Source organism: Saccostrea echinata, unplaced genomic scaffold (assembly GCF_033153115.1).
Source record: "Saccostrea echinata isolate AGI-Se365-2 ecotype Australia unplaced genomic scaffold, CSIRO_AGI_Sech_v1 ptg000029l, whole genome shotgun sequence".
NCBI classification, from domain to species: Eukaryota; Metazoa; Mollusca; class Bivalvia; order Ostreida; family Ostreidae; genus Saccostrea; species Saccostrea echinata.
In genome coordinates this window covers 18,534,764-18,550,104 of record NW_026889778.1, presented here as the reverse complement: position 1 = coordinate 18,550,104, position 15,341 = coordinate 18,534,764, and the positions used below count along the sequence as shown (strand labels likewise).

Here is a 15,341-nt window from a genome sequence, read left to right as displayed (position 1 = left end):
AAACAATATTTACACACATTATGAGTTATACCAGTAACACACATAAAATTATACATTAATTCCCAACACATGAGTCACAATACTATATGTACTATCATACATGTAAAACAAATAACAAAATTACCACACATAACGAGCTATACTACTAACACACATTTCAAGTCACTACACTACCATTCATATAATGTTATATATAAATGAGGTCATATAAGGAGTCAATACATTTACAATAGAGTCAACATGCTCCTAAAACACACTTATATTAGGTCGTTATAGCACTTGTCACATGTACTAGCACATGAATCACTATTATGACAAAAGAATTCTTTAGATGTACATGTAGTTGTTATTTAATCTTTGTCTAGCTGTTATGATATTTTAACAGCAAATTTTATACTCTTTCCTGCAAATTCAAAGATTGTTCTGCTTTCTGGAGGGGCATTCAAACACTTTAATTGACCATGTTTAAGTCATACTGACTTATTCCAATCCACATTGGCACTCTATGGCTGTTTTTCTTTTGTCCACACATCTTACAAATGGAACTGAAATACATAATTATATAATAGAACCATTAAAGCTTTTACATAAAAATGAAATAAAAATATATCAGTGATCAAGTTTCCAATCTTAATTAAGACACAACAACACTTCTTTAAAAGCAAAAGGACAAGAATAAATCTTAAAATTAAAATTCCTAAAACAGCTAGTTAACATTTTGTGTATTTGATTTGTATTAAATGATTATCCTTTAGAACTTGTTAGCCTTTTGAATTACTGTAAATGTATAATATTTAGCGTGTACGATATTTGGCAGAAGTTGATTATTGAGCAAGTTAGCGGAGATTTGATTTAGAGCATTTGTTAATGTTCTTCTTTATGTGTATTTGTGCAAGACATTTAGCGTTGTACTTGAATTAGCGGACATTGCTTTCCGACAAAGGCACTAAAAAGAATACACAGCGAAAAGTATATTCACAACTTAACAAACACTTTCTGAAATTTTGGGTTATCCTTTTCTTTTGTCCTTGCCTTTGGTTTCCTATCAAGCTTTCCAGTTTAAAGTGCCAAACTTTAATCTCATCTTGTTCTATAATTTACATATCAAAAGGTTGGAATCTTTATAGTTAGAACTATATAAGTACTCACAACAGAATACATGCATCTAGACAAATAAGGATTTTTTCAAAATGAAAACATGTATCCAAGCAAGTCACTTATAAGAATATTATAAATGAAAACATTCAACAAGCTACACAAATTAGATTCATTTAGCTTTTCCTGTATATTTATCTGTCTCTCATTAGTAACATATATTAATAAATGGAGTAAAATGAAAGATATAATTTTAATTACACTAAGAGTCTACCAAGTAACAGTAATATGTAATAATTAGTTTTACATGTTTCATAATGTGCATAAGGAGATGGGTGAACAAGGCATGCAAAAAGCCTATAGCTTCAAATGTATAAAAGTCATATTCAAATACTGAGTTTAGTATTTAGAGTAAAGTTCTTCTTATTGAAAGGTTTAACATTATAATACAAACAAAACTTTTCTGTAGAAAATTCTTAAAGCAAAAATCATATGATAAAAAAAAAAGTGGTATTCTAGGGGTTGAAACCCAAGCAATGAAATTAAATCCTGAATATCAGTTTTTTTTCTAAGAGACTAACATGCTAACCACTAAACTACATACATGTAGCTCATGACAAAAATGGGCATTTACATATGTAAATCACGTTTAAAAATGTGGCTCTTGACTAAATGGATTTCAAATATATTTCTGAAAGATATGCAGGGTTTGACACTAAGGCACGTCCGACTGACCCAGTCTAGTAAATGCATGGTCCGTCATGTTAAATGTTCAATAACTTGCCCGACTGGTTGTGTGGATGAAATAAATGTTAACTCTCATTTCAGTCTTTCAAATAAATGCTCTGACTAAAAACTTTTTAAAGAAATTTTCTTAATTTTCAGATTGCAAACACAGCCATTGCTCTGAAAAAGAAAACTTTCCTGCATGACACAATTGCTATTTTTTTTAGACCGGCTGTAATAGACAAGTCACAATCGAAACCTCAGCTTTGTTCAGTATCATTTGGTATAAATATTCATTGAATATTATAGTTTTTAATTTATTTACATGTATATTTACAGTAATAATTTTATTTAAGTTCCTTGAATTAATGTTCTTTAAAGCTTATAACATTCGCATGTTCACTCATTGGGCTGCTACCTATGGGCTCAACAGTCTGTCAAAATGTATACATGAACACATGCGAGAGATACACTGTAGTATGGTTTCAAAACTTTTTTCCCATTATAATAGGAGGTTATAAATAGAAAATTTTCAAGTTTGGTCAGGGCTAGTGAATTTATGGTCAGAGCTAGTAACAATTATGGGAAGTAGCACGACTGATCTAGTACTCATAAAAGTTAATGTCAAACCATGATATGAATGTTGTTGTGACTAGTGGTGTTCCAATCATCAATTATAATCGAAAATCAGTCGATTGCTGGCATAATCCAAGCACTTGATTACAAATTTTTTATTCTGATTAATCGGGTTATTTATTTTATTTTAAAAGCGTAATAGTTTTTAAGCCAAATATTCCAGCCGCAACTTTTCTATTAACTTATATGCATATCGTAATGGCACAGACAAAGAGACATTGTATTCATACCCGGGTAACAACGCTCATTCCTGGGTATGGACGTACTTTGGATTCTACAAAATGAGCGTAGAACCAGCTTGACTAGATAGAACATTCTGTCGTTAAAATGATATTGTCCTAAGGACTAGGGGTTGTTCCGAGACACAGTTATTCCAACTACAGCTGGACCACCACAGAAAGTAGTTATTCAACCATTCTTACCATTTAATAAACTAAAATTGACAGACTTTGTAAATGTCCGATTATAATTGATAATTAGTTAGTTACAGTAGCCTGATCATCGATTATGAAATTCTTACCAATTCCCATCACTAGTTGTGACATAAAAGTCTATTTTTAGAAGAGTTGGTCATTTCACCATGTTTTTGTCGAACGAAATAAGAAAAGTTTTAAATATGCTTCGAGTATAATCTTACCAAAATATGGAGTGAAGACCTACTCATATTTAAAAATTATGATATAGGAGGAAAAAATGACCATTTTTGCCCTCTTTTGGTGTGTATCTGCTATTTCACAGATCAATAATATTAATCTTTATAAGATTGTAGCAAATTGCAAAGATTTTACATAAGGTATACAATAATGTTACATGAAGTATCAAAGAAAATTTTGACATGATTAAGATTTAACTTTTTACATCTTTTTTGTCACACAATAGGCATTTACTTGCCTTGTTTGCCCATTATCTTTATCAGTAGATAAGGTTTATGATTCAGACGGCATCTGATAATGCAGCAATAAAATGTAAAATGATAGAAATAACTGCACTATGCTCACTTTTTTCCTCCCAGAGCTCTTCTTTTCATCTTCAATTTCTTCCTCTTAATTTCCTCAACTTTTTCTTCTATTGCAAGTTCTGTAAAAAAAAATCCAATTCGATAAACTACTAAACTGACAAAAACTCAATTTGTCAAGTTTCGGATTTTACCAGATTCATGAAAAATCTTGGCATACTGAACCTTTTTAGTGATTTATCTGAGAAAAGAGTGGTTAGTAACTTATTCGTTTTCATGTACCTGCTTGACTTCGACAGAAACGTTTTGGTACTAGAATGTGAAATACATACTTTTGTTATTACCTAAAATATTTCCATGACCTCAAATTCACCTATATTTCTCGCTGCTATTAAAGCCTGGTCAAGAAAAAACGTTTCCCCTATAACAGGCATCAATTAACAAGGTTATGATTCAAAGTTTCAAAGTGTGCAGCTTGATTCACACAAAAGAAAAAAAAACATGACTGAACAGATTTACAAGTACTTGCAAAGAAGACTAGAAATGTGTCTTGATCGACATTTTCAGCCTAAGGTAAAGTCAGGGCATAGTCATGTAACATGTAACATTTTTCATGATGAATTACCTATATACAGTCCAATCTCATTATCTAAAACTAGATGACACAAAGTAAAAAAAAATAAAGATGTTCCTGGGTTCCAGTAAAAAGTACTCAAATACCACTTAATCATACAGTGAAACCTGTGTAATCCGACATGCACTGGGAGACAAATTTTTTGTCGGAATAGATAGGGCGTCGTATTGATCAGTGTAAAAAAACATAGAAAAAAGTAAAATGGGAATGAAATTTAACGTTGGAATTTACAGTGTGACGGATTGCACAGGTGTCAGATTAGACAGTTTTCACTGTACAATCATATAATTATGGAGATAACGAAGCTCAAGAGTCCATAGAAAAAATACAAATCAGGAGCAAACACGGACCACTAAAAACATCAGAGGTGGGATCAGGTGCAATATAGGAGTAAACATCCTCTGCCAATCATTCACATTTGATGTGTGCTCCTTGTCATGATCGGGAAAACGGAAAAGTCTGTAGACAATTCAATGTGTAAACAGACAATTCAATGTGTAAATAATGGCCAAACAATTAGTATTAAAAACATCAGTCCGCATTCGACTTACATGTAATGAAAGATTGTTTTTGCTGACAAGGTCATTGTATCGACCATAGCTAATTACACACATGCAAGTCACTACATCCAGTCAAAGTTGATGTTTTGATATTTTTTCTCAAAATATTTATGAAAGAATAAGATAAGTACACGCTAATTTTGTTGACTTGAAGAAATACATTGATGGGGAAGGGGGGGGGGGTATTGTGATAATAATTACCTAGTCCTTTTTCATTCTGCCTTTTTCTTTATTTCTTTCCCTTTCTCTTCCATTCCACCCTCTGGCTCATTATCTTCCATCACTTCATCCCTCTCAGAAATGGTTTCCAGTACAGATAAAGTGGTTGATGAATGACTTACTCAAAATTATGGACCCATGATAAAGATGTTGTAATAATGTTACATGACACACACTGCAAGTCACTGTGCCCTGTAAAAATTGTTACCTTCTTCATTTATATTTAAGGATCAAGAACTAAATAAGATTTCATTCTTAAGTTTTACAAAAAAACTATATAAATCAGGATTTGAGAGGGCTTTTTAAAAATACTGTGAGATACATAATGTAATAACCTTGTCCTTTCTTCACCTTGTCTTCCTTGTTCTTTAGCTTTTTCTCCACTTCCTCATCTTCCTTCATTAAATCTTCCCTAGTAGCTGCTTCTAGTAGAAATAAATACCAATAAAATAAATTAAAAAAATCTTGACTCAAGAAACAGTAATGGTTACACATATTATAAAAAAAGAACATTCTTAGAATATTTGTGAATAACTAAATAAGTATTTTAGCTAATTAAAGTAAAAGACATTCCTATCAAATAGAAAACAAGAAGTCTGTGATCGAGCCAATGCTCACTAGTAATTATAATTCCCGCACTAATTTGAATTTGGTACGGACAAGCACAGGGGTAAACAGGAAGTTGACGTCAAATTCATACAAAAATGAATCCCACCATATGGCATGCCTAAACAATTTAAAAGTGTGCTAAACTTTCAAGCATCATCCTTAACAGTTGTTGAGAAAACTGTGATGGAAATTTAGTATGGACAGATGGAGGGATAAACAGGAAGTTAACATGGGATTCCTACAAAAATACATCCTACCATATGGCATGCCTAAACAGAGAGCGTGCTAAAATATTAAGCACCTTCGATGAGTAGTTGCTGAGAAAAGTGCAACAGAAATTTGTTAAGGACATGGATATAATAAATATGACTAATTTAAATCATGTTTCTGTCATTCCATGTAAACTTTGATCCTCTTCTGTGGCCCTACCCTAACCCTAGGGTCCATGAATTGAACAAACTTGAATCTACACTACTGGTATTTCAGGAAGCTTTCAAATACATGCAAGTTTCTCAATTAATGCAAAATTGGTTATTTTCACTGGTTTAAATTTTCATGATTTGAGGGGATTTAATTTGTGGTTGAAAAAAAAAAAACATATGACACCATATCATAAAATTTCGATATTTGGTTTCTAGGGCTGTGTCAATATATCGAATATTCAATACGTATCGATATTCTGGAATGTATCATATCGAAAAAATAACTTCCAATACGTATCGGACAGGCAGTTTTCCTTATAATTCTGTAAACCAGAAGTCTCTGATGAGACTGTAGCTCTACTGGTCTGTTTGTATAACAAAAGAAAAGTAGCACTTGGATTTGAAACATTGCAACATGCAACAATAAATAGAATTATGTATCTTAATGTAGTCTACTTTTGTGACAAGTTATTGAAATCAAATGAAAACTAGGAGTAGTAGCGTTTTGAAAGTATTTCACGGAAATTTCTATTTTTAGTACCGGTAACCATGACAACACCATTCACCCAAATAAAAAAAAACAGAAATACATATTATGTATCGTAGTGTATTCTAACTGTGTGCCAAATTATATTGAAATCAGACCAAAATTGTAGGAGGAGTAACGTTTTAAAGGAATTTCACAGACATTTCTATTTTAAGTAACCATGGCAACACTGTTCATCGAATTCAAAAAAATGCACTAAATTATGTATCTTAGTGTAGTCTACTTGTGTGCCAAGTTATATTGAAATCAGACCAAAACTGTAGGAGGACTGGGGTTTTAAAGAAATTTCACAGAAATTTCTATTTTTAGTAACCATGGGAACACCGTCCATCGAAATCAAAAAACCGATGTACTAAATTATGTATCTTAGTGTAGTCTACTTGTGTGCCAAGTTATATTGAAATCAGACCAAAACTGTAGGAGGAGTAGCGTTTTAAAGGAATTTCACAGAAATTTCTATTTTTAGTAACCATGGCAACACCGTCCATCGAAATCAAAAACCGATGCACTAAATTATGTATCTTAGTGTAGTCTACTTGTGTGCCAAGTTATATTGAAATCGGACCAAAACTGTAGGAGGAGTAGCGTTTTAAAGAAATTTCACAGAAATTTCTATTTTTAGTAACCATGGCAACACCGTCCATCGAAATCAAAAACCGATGCACTAAATTATGTATCTTAGTGTAGTCTACTTGTGTGCCAAGTTATATTGAAATCGGACCAAAACTATAGGAGTAGAGTTTTAAAGGAATTTCACAGAAATTTCTATTTTTAGTAACCATGGCAACACCGTCCATCGAAATCAAAAACCGATGCACTAAATTATGTATCTTAGTGTAGTCTACTTGTGTGCCAAGTTATATTGAATTCGGACCAAAACTGTAGGAGGAGTAGCGTTTTAAAGAAATTTCACAGAAATTTCTATTTTTAGTAACCATGGCAACACCGTCCATCGAAATCAAAAACCGATGCACTAAATTATGTATCTTAGTGTAGTCTACTTGTGTGCCAAGTTATATTGAAATCGGACCAAAACTGTAGGAGGAGTAGTGTTTTAAAGGAATTTCACAGAAATTTCTATTTTTAGTAACCATGACAACACCGTCCATCGAAATCAAAAACCGATGCACTAAATTATGTATCTTAGTGTAGTCTACTTGTGTGCCAAGTTATATTGAAATCGGACCAAAACTGTAGGAGGAGTAGTGTTTTAAAGGAATTTCACAGAAATTTCTATTTTAAGTAACCATGGCAACACCGTTCATTGAAATCAAAAACCGATGCACTAAATTATGTATCTTAGTGTAGTCTACTTGTGTGCCAAGTTATATTGAAATCGGACCAAAACTGTAGGAGGAGTAGCGTTTTGAAAAATTGTTTACAGACAGACAGACAGACAGACAGACGGACGACGGACACCTTACTATCGCATAAGCTCTTCTGGTCTCTGACCAGTAGAGCTAAAAAGTTGGGAATTTCAGTTACCAAAGATTATTTTGAACTGTTTTCAATTAAAACTGGTCAATAATGAAATAAACATTAAGGAGAGAGCACATCTTAAATAACTATTACAAAATACATAGACAACTATATTTTAACATGTTATGTTAGACTCACCCAGTTTTTATCAAATTTATGCATTAAATGTCATCAATAAGACATTTTTGAAAGACTTAATAAATAATCCAATATATCGCATATCGCTTTATAAAATATCGTATCGTATCGAAATATTTTGCTCAATACACAGCCCTATTGGTTTCACTACAATGTATACTAGTAGCTTAACACTGGAGGGTTTTTTTTTTATTTTGCCTACCATGAAATGAGACCTTGATTTTTAAGGTTTCATTTAAAACACATGCATCTTTCACTTATAGAGTCACAGCTTAGTAATCGAACAATCTCATTACCTATTTCAAACATCTTGGATTGACAAGGTGCTAGGAACAAGAATTGAACAGGGACCTATTGATTATAATGCGAGTACCGACAACAACTACCGTCTAGGCTACTGTGATTTGTCAGTTTCAGGAATTAAGATAAGGGATATCAATAATGAACACTTAAGTAATTATTGCAAAATATAAAGTCTAAACATTTCGGAAAGACTATGAATTTAAATTAATTCTACTGATTTAGTTAAAAGTTTTTGTTAGAGACTGATAAAGGAGACTTAAATTTTCAATTCAACTTTCCAGCATCATGTTTTATACAGTGTAAGCATGGCCTGACTAAATATATGCCTGAGATATTTTAATGTCAGGGTTCAACACTAATGTTAGTCCGTTAGTCTGATCAGACTAATACATTTTCATTTGGACTAATAAAATCTGTCGCTAGTAAGTCCCAACAGACCAATAAAAATTTCTGGAAAACAAAATGAATAAATTACGATTTTCAACAACATTTACTAGAAAACCCTGCATGTATTTTTAGCTTTCTAGCATCTTAGCAGGTAGTAAGGTAATTCTGAGTCAAGTTGGCACTTAATTTTACGACTGACTGATGTGAAATTAAACATTTTAGTGATTATGATTTAGTCCTGTACAAACAATTAAGGTGGATTCCGCCCAGAATTTTGTTGGACACCAAGGGTATTCCACCGAATCCACAAATTCCAGGCTCTCAGAGATTCCACCTAAATTTAACAGATTCCAGTCATCAAATTCTAGGCTGAATTTAGTTCAGTGGGAAAATAGCTGGAAATTATAAAAAGAAATATTTTGGACAGTTTAAATGGAATCTATATTCAGGCGGAATCCTGTTATTTCAATTCTAGGTGGAATTTCAATTTCCATGCAGGCAGAATGTCAATTTCCAGGCGGAACTAATTACATATTTTTCGCCTCAAATTTCCAGCTAGTCTCTGCTTGGTTAACGCTTGGTTTCTGCTTATATTGCTTTAACATTTATAGTAAGTTTTACGCCTGGAATTTTACTGAGAATTCTGTCTTGATTATGCCTTTTTCCAGGTGGAACATTTTGTACAGGGTATGATACATAAAGATGTCAAACGTTTTGAGTATAATGAACGAGATCAGGAATATGTTCATACTTCCTGCATGATCACGAGATTTTAAACAAGAGGCCCAGGGGCCACATCGCTCACCTGAGCACTATGGCTAGGAAAAAGCAGAATTCAGTTCAGTCTTGAAAGGTTGAAAAGTTTAAATAAAAAAGTGGTTCGGGGGGGGGGGGGGGGGGGGGGGGGTCATGAATTGAACAAATTTGAATCTACATTATCTGAGGATGCTTCCATTTAAATATGACCAAACATGACTTTGCTGTTCTTGAGTAGAAGATTTTTAAAGATTTAACCTATGTATTCCTATGTAAAACTTTGATCGCCCATTGTGGCCCCACCCAACCCCCGGGGGTCATGATTTGAACAAACTTGAATCTACACTACCTGAGGATGCTTCCATGTAAATATGACCAATCATGGCTTTGCTGTTCTTGAGAAGAAGATTTTTAAAGATTTTCCCTATATATTCCAATGTAAAACTTTGATCGCCAATTGTGGCCTCACCCGACCCCCAGGGGTCTTGATTTGAACAAACTTGAATCTACACTACCTGAGGATGCTTCCATGTAAATATGACCAATCATGGCTTTGCTGTTCTTGAGAAGAAGATTTTTAAAGAATTTTCCTATATATTCCTATGTAAAACTTTGATCGCCCATTGTGGCCCCACCCAACCCCCGGGGGTCATGATTTGAACAAACTTGAATCTACACTATCTGAGGAGGCTACCATATAAATATGACCAATCATGGCTTTGCTGTTCTTGAGAAGAAGATTTTTAAAGATTATTCCTATATATTCCTATGTAAAACTTTGATCGCCCATTGTGGCCCCACCCGACCCCCAGGGGTCATGATTTGAACAAACTTGAATCTACACTACCTGAGGATGCTTCCACATAAGTTTCATATTTTCAAGCACAGTGGTTCTTGAGAAGAAGATTTTTTAATGATGCCATTAATTTTTCACAAATTCTTAATTATCTCCCCTTGGAAGAAGGCGTGGCCCTTCATTTGAACAAACTTGAATCCCCTTTACCCAAGGATACTTTGTGCCAAGTTTGGTTGAAATTGGCCCAGTGGTTCTTGAGAAGAAGATGAAAATGTGAAAAGTTTCCAACAACAACGACAACAACAACGACAGACAACGGACAAATTTTGATCAGAAAAGCTCACTTGAGCCTTTGGCTCAGGTGAGCTAAAAATCTTTGGAATAAAACACTTCATGTACTTTCAAAAAACTATAAAAAGTACATTGTAATCAGTCTTCGACAAATCCCGGGAGTACGAAGCCCGAGACCTGGTAAAATTGGAAGGGGGCATGTGGAAATTGCATACTTACAAACCCAAAGGGCATGTGAATTCTGAGGCCTAAGCCTCCGTATTATCAAATTTAAAAGTAATACCAATAACATTAAATGTACTTAAAAGTCTGATTTTTCATCTGAAGTGGAGCACCAAATAAAATTTTAACGATAGTTTATTCTACCACGATTTCCAGGGAACTCTTTTGCAAAAGAAACACAAAAAGTGTACAGGTTGAAAACAATATTAATGGCTAGACAATAGATCGATAGAAATGGATATCGGATCATTTCCTTGCCATGAAAAGGCAAATAAGAATAAAATTACTTGATAAAATTCTGGGCATGTGAATATTTGTTCGGGCTAGCGTAATAAGTGGTTAAACCTGCCCGAAGGGCATGTACTGAAAAAAAGATTTGGCAAAGACTGCATTGTAATGTTTATTTTTAGATAAGTCGTTACAAAACACTGATCTTTCCTTTTTTGACGGACTCATGTGAAGTAGTAAAAGAAGGACATGTTTGTTGAAACACCCTGTATTAAAGGGATTTCAACGCTTATGTACATGATGTATTTGTTTAATCATTCATCCCACCCCAAAACAAAAAAAAAGAAGCTTTTTAAAAAAATTCTACTTACGCATTAGAAGTACTGCCATCTTTTTTCTCCTGGTGAAGATTCAAAATATAATTAAATGGGTTTGTGTTCACTGGCCAATAGTTTTAAACACCATCTGCAGGAACCTTGAAGTTTTCCTGTATCACCATGAACCTAAAAAAATCGATGTTATTCTTCAGTATCACAAAACATCCATCCTAAAACATTCACAGACAGACATTACACACATACAAACGTTCCACATTCCATTTATGTTCATTATTTGAAAATAATCATAAATTATGAATTTGCTTCATCTTGCACTGATTTAAGTCCCAACATTGTTTAGTTAAATAAATAATACAGTTAAAAAGCATGTTTTACTGACCATGCTGACAAATAATACATTAGACAAAATTAATACATGTATCGATCATGCTATCAATAAAATATGAAAAATGTTAGTGTGCATGTTCACACACACTTGAATAAGTTGACTGACTGCTTCCAAAGAATGTACATGTCCTCATTCATGTAATCCTGTTCCATGAAAATAGTTTTCATTTATACCCCTTCATAAAATGACACATGCATGTCACTTACATACTGCAAGACCCTGCCGGCCTGTACATTGAGTACACTACTTTCACTTTGAACTTGAACTTGACTGAATACCGATTCCGACCTCGTTTGTGAATTTTTGTGTACATATTGAATCCTTATGTAAAAATATATTCAACTTAGCTTTGAATTAATAAATAATATAAATTGACACATTAATTGAATTTATTCGCTACATACATGTAACTGTAAACAACAGGAGGTATGAGAATTAGCTGTATGTTCATAAGGGGGGGGGGGGGGGGGGGAGGGTTACTCCCATATGAAACTGTCTGGGTGGTTTAAACACAGGCACAAATTTAGCTTCCATAAATTTAGCTTCCATAAACCTGTAACAGACTAGCATTTCTCCTCCTATATATGTAAAATATGTATAGAAAGCCATGCGAAAAAGTGGTCAAGGCAAGAACAGGCATGGGATAATGACTGAAATATAACATAACACAGTTTTACAAATAAACCCTTCACAGAAAGTTGTGCTAGGTTCCCTACATGAAGTCATGGATTCTGAAAAACCTGTACCAGAAACCTGTGCCATTTTCCATATCTGGAGACCCTGATTTGGGAAACCGACCATGTCAAAAAATAACCAAATATGGAGTCATGAGATCTGCATGTGCCTTAATTAAGTCATCTAGATCTGGGTTAGGATCTTGGAGAATCCCCTGATGTTGCTGTAGATGCCAAATAGAGACTGAATACAAACTTTACAATGCTTTACATTATTAATTTGATTAGTTTTAGAATTTTTAAAGTTTGAAATTAATACATGTATGAGAGTGCCACATTCATTTTTATAGAACTTATCTACACTATCATTTTAACAATTTTTAGTAGTTTCTTATTAAGAATCAAATGATTCAATGCACAATTCTATAGTAATTTAACTTAATTAGGCCAAATGAAAAAAATTATGTGTTTCTGGTGAGATATGCTAAAAAAAATTAGGCTAGGTAAGTAGGGAATAACTTTTTTTTTTACTTTACTGTTAATTTTGTTTACTTGTTTGTTTGTTGTTTAATTCCCTTTCGAGAAATTTTCACTCATATGGAGATGCCACTACTTGTCGGTGGAGGGCTGCAAATTAATAGACCTATACTCCGCTCTCAGTGAGGGATCTTTTTCATGCCAGCACCTACTGCGACATAGGACCTCTGTTTATATGGTCTCATCCGAAGGACCGGTCTTCACGTCCCACAGTGGGATTCGAACCTGCAATCTAAGGATCAACTCCTTACTTCGTGACTCTAGAGCAAACACTCTAACAACTGCGTCACACAAGCAACACTTTTTATTTTGAAAGCATCAATTAATTATTCTGTACATTGTTTTTCTATCATATACATGTACATAAACATACATGTATATGAATAAACAAACAAACAAACATATATATATATATATATATATATATATATATATATATATATATATATATATATATATATATATAAGTAGGAGTACTCTTTAAGACTCTTGGATAAACAGGTTTTTACAGTGTACGAGACATGCATTTTATGGACTGCACTATGAGAAAACTTTACTATGAACAAAAGTATGATTCAAAATCTCGATTTGGAATAAAAAGTAGTAGAGTCGGTGGGTAAAATTAGGTCAGCTGGGTTATGGGAAATACATGTTGTTGTTTTTTTCAGCCTAAGTTTGTTCAATTTGAATTTAATAAAATCATAACTTTCTTTATCATGTGATGACACAAAATGAAATGAGATTGTTAACTTAGGTTAAATCATCATTGATCAACAAAGACTATTTCAATGTCTGTCAGCTTGCATTGAAACATCCAAGGATAAAGATTTCAAATGGCTTCTATATTAGACTTACTTACTTAGACTTTTAGTTCAAAAGTGACAAAATCATTCAAGTTGACCTAAGTACAATTCCAAGTGATATACATGTATATTAGTTATGTATCTTTTATAAAGTAAGAAAGACACAAGCTATATTAGCTCAGGATCATGAATCCTTCTAATCTGATTTGCACAAAGGAAGTTATGATCATGCTATGTAAAAAGCCGTGAGATTAAAAATACATGTATATAGTTTGAACCAAATCTGCCTCATTCAAATTTTGTAAATTACAAACTTCAACTCAGCCTGAAAGTACAATTTTTTTAACAAGTAGAATTTCTCTTAGCATGCTTACCAATAGACGTACTCAATATATATGGGGTATACAGTCCACCAATACATTTCCCATTGGCGACAATGTTAACCTTTTCTCACACTGTTTTAAATCCTTGCTTTACATTTAAGGATGGAACAACTCTTAAATAACATCTCAAGGTGGAATGTCAGATTGTTTTCCGGCCAAATGCACACATTCGCAAAAAATAAACATTTGAAAATGAAAGTAATTAAAACAATAAAAGTAGAGCATTAACATTTCCAAAATCTAGGGTGTGCACATATCAAACTATACAATTCCTTTCCTTTAAAGTCGCCCGCGTGGCGCAGTGGTTAGAGCGTCTGCTCTAGAGTCGCGGAGTAAGGAGTTGATTCTTATGTCGCGGGTTCGAATCCCACTGTGGGACATGGAGACCGGTCCTTCGGATGAGACCGTATAAACCGAGGTCCCATGTCGCAGTAGGTGCTGGCACAAAAAAGATCCCTCACTGCTCAATGGCCATAAATGCCGAGTATAGGACAAAATTTGCAGCTCTCCACCGGCAAGTAGTGGCGTCTCCATATGAGTGAAAAATTCTCGAGAGGGACGTTAAACAACATACAAACAAAACAAACCTTTCCTTTAAAAGATATAATGTCGAAATCTTTCCAATGAACAGAGCCAAGGGAAAATTGAATGCACACTTTGGTGCTAATATGGTTGATTTAATGACCATTTTAAATTTTTTTTACTTCAGTGCAATTATCATGATTATGGTGCATGGCACAAGCCTTCAGCATATGCCAGCGAGTATGTTAATCTTTCTGTACGTTGATGCAAGTTTTTTAAGCTTTGTACATGCTGTAGTATGGCAAAGCCTTAATTTGAAGAGGTGTGGAGCAACCTTTACATCTTTTGTGTGTGTATGTGAATTTACAAGAGTCTCACTTAGCCTATCTTCTTTTACGTGTTGGTATCACAGCTGTATCACGTATCACGCTCACAAACACTACAGTGAAAGGTTTAAAATATATGCACAACCAAACCTTTGTGAAATATCTGCACTTGACTGATATCACATGCATGACTTAATAATTTTATACGTGACTCGAATGACCTCTGATTTGTTTATCATGTAAATATTTTGAACTTGTCATTTACACCTTTATATAACGTTTCTTACTCTATACTTACCATGAGGGGTATTTACATACTAAAATAAATCACAGAATGACATCGAAGGTATAATCCAATAAGTATTTC

At 33.6% G+C, this 15,341-nt stretch overlaps 1 long non-coding RNA gene across 2 annotated transcripts; it reads right to left on the bottom strand.

Annotated features, from left to right (window-relative positions):
• Positions 1 to 5,195: 5,195 nt before the first annotated feature.
• LOC133195677 (uncharacterized) lies at positions 5,196 to 14,161 on the bottom strand. 2 transcript variants are annotated; one of them, XR_009722231.1, is made up of 3 exons: positions 14,118 to 14,161; positions 11,375 to 11,506; positions 5,196 to 5,250 (listed from the first exon to the last, which is right to left on the bottom strand). It is a non-coding gene; the product is annotated as an uncharacterized LOC133195677 (long non-coding RNA). The 2 variants fall into 2 exon arrangements; XR_009722230.1 differs by lacking the exon at positions 14,118 to 14,161 and adding an exon at positions 11,815 to 11,984.
• Between the last annotated feature and the right edge of the window lie 1,180 nt (positions 14,162 to 15,341).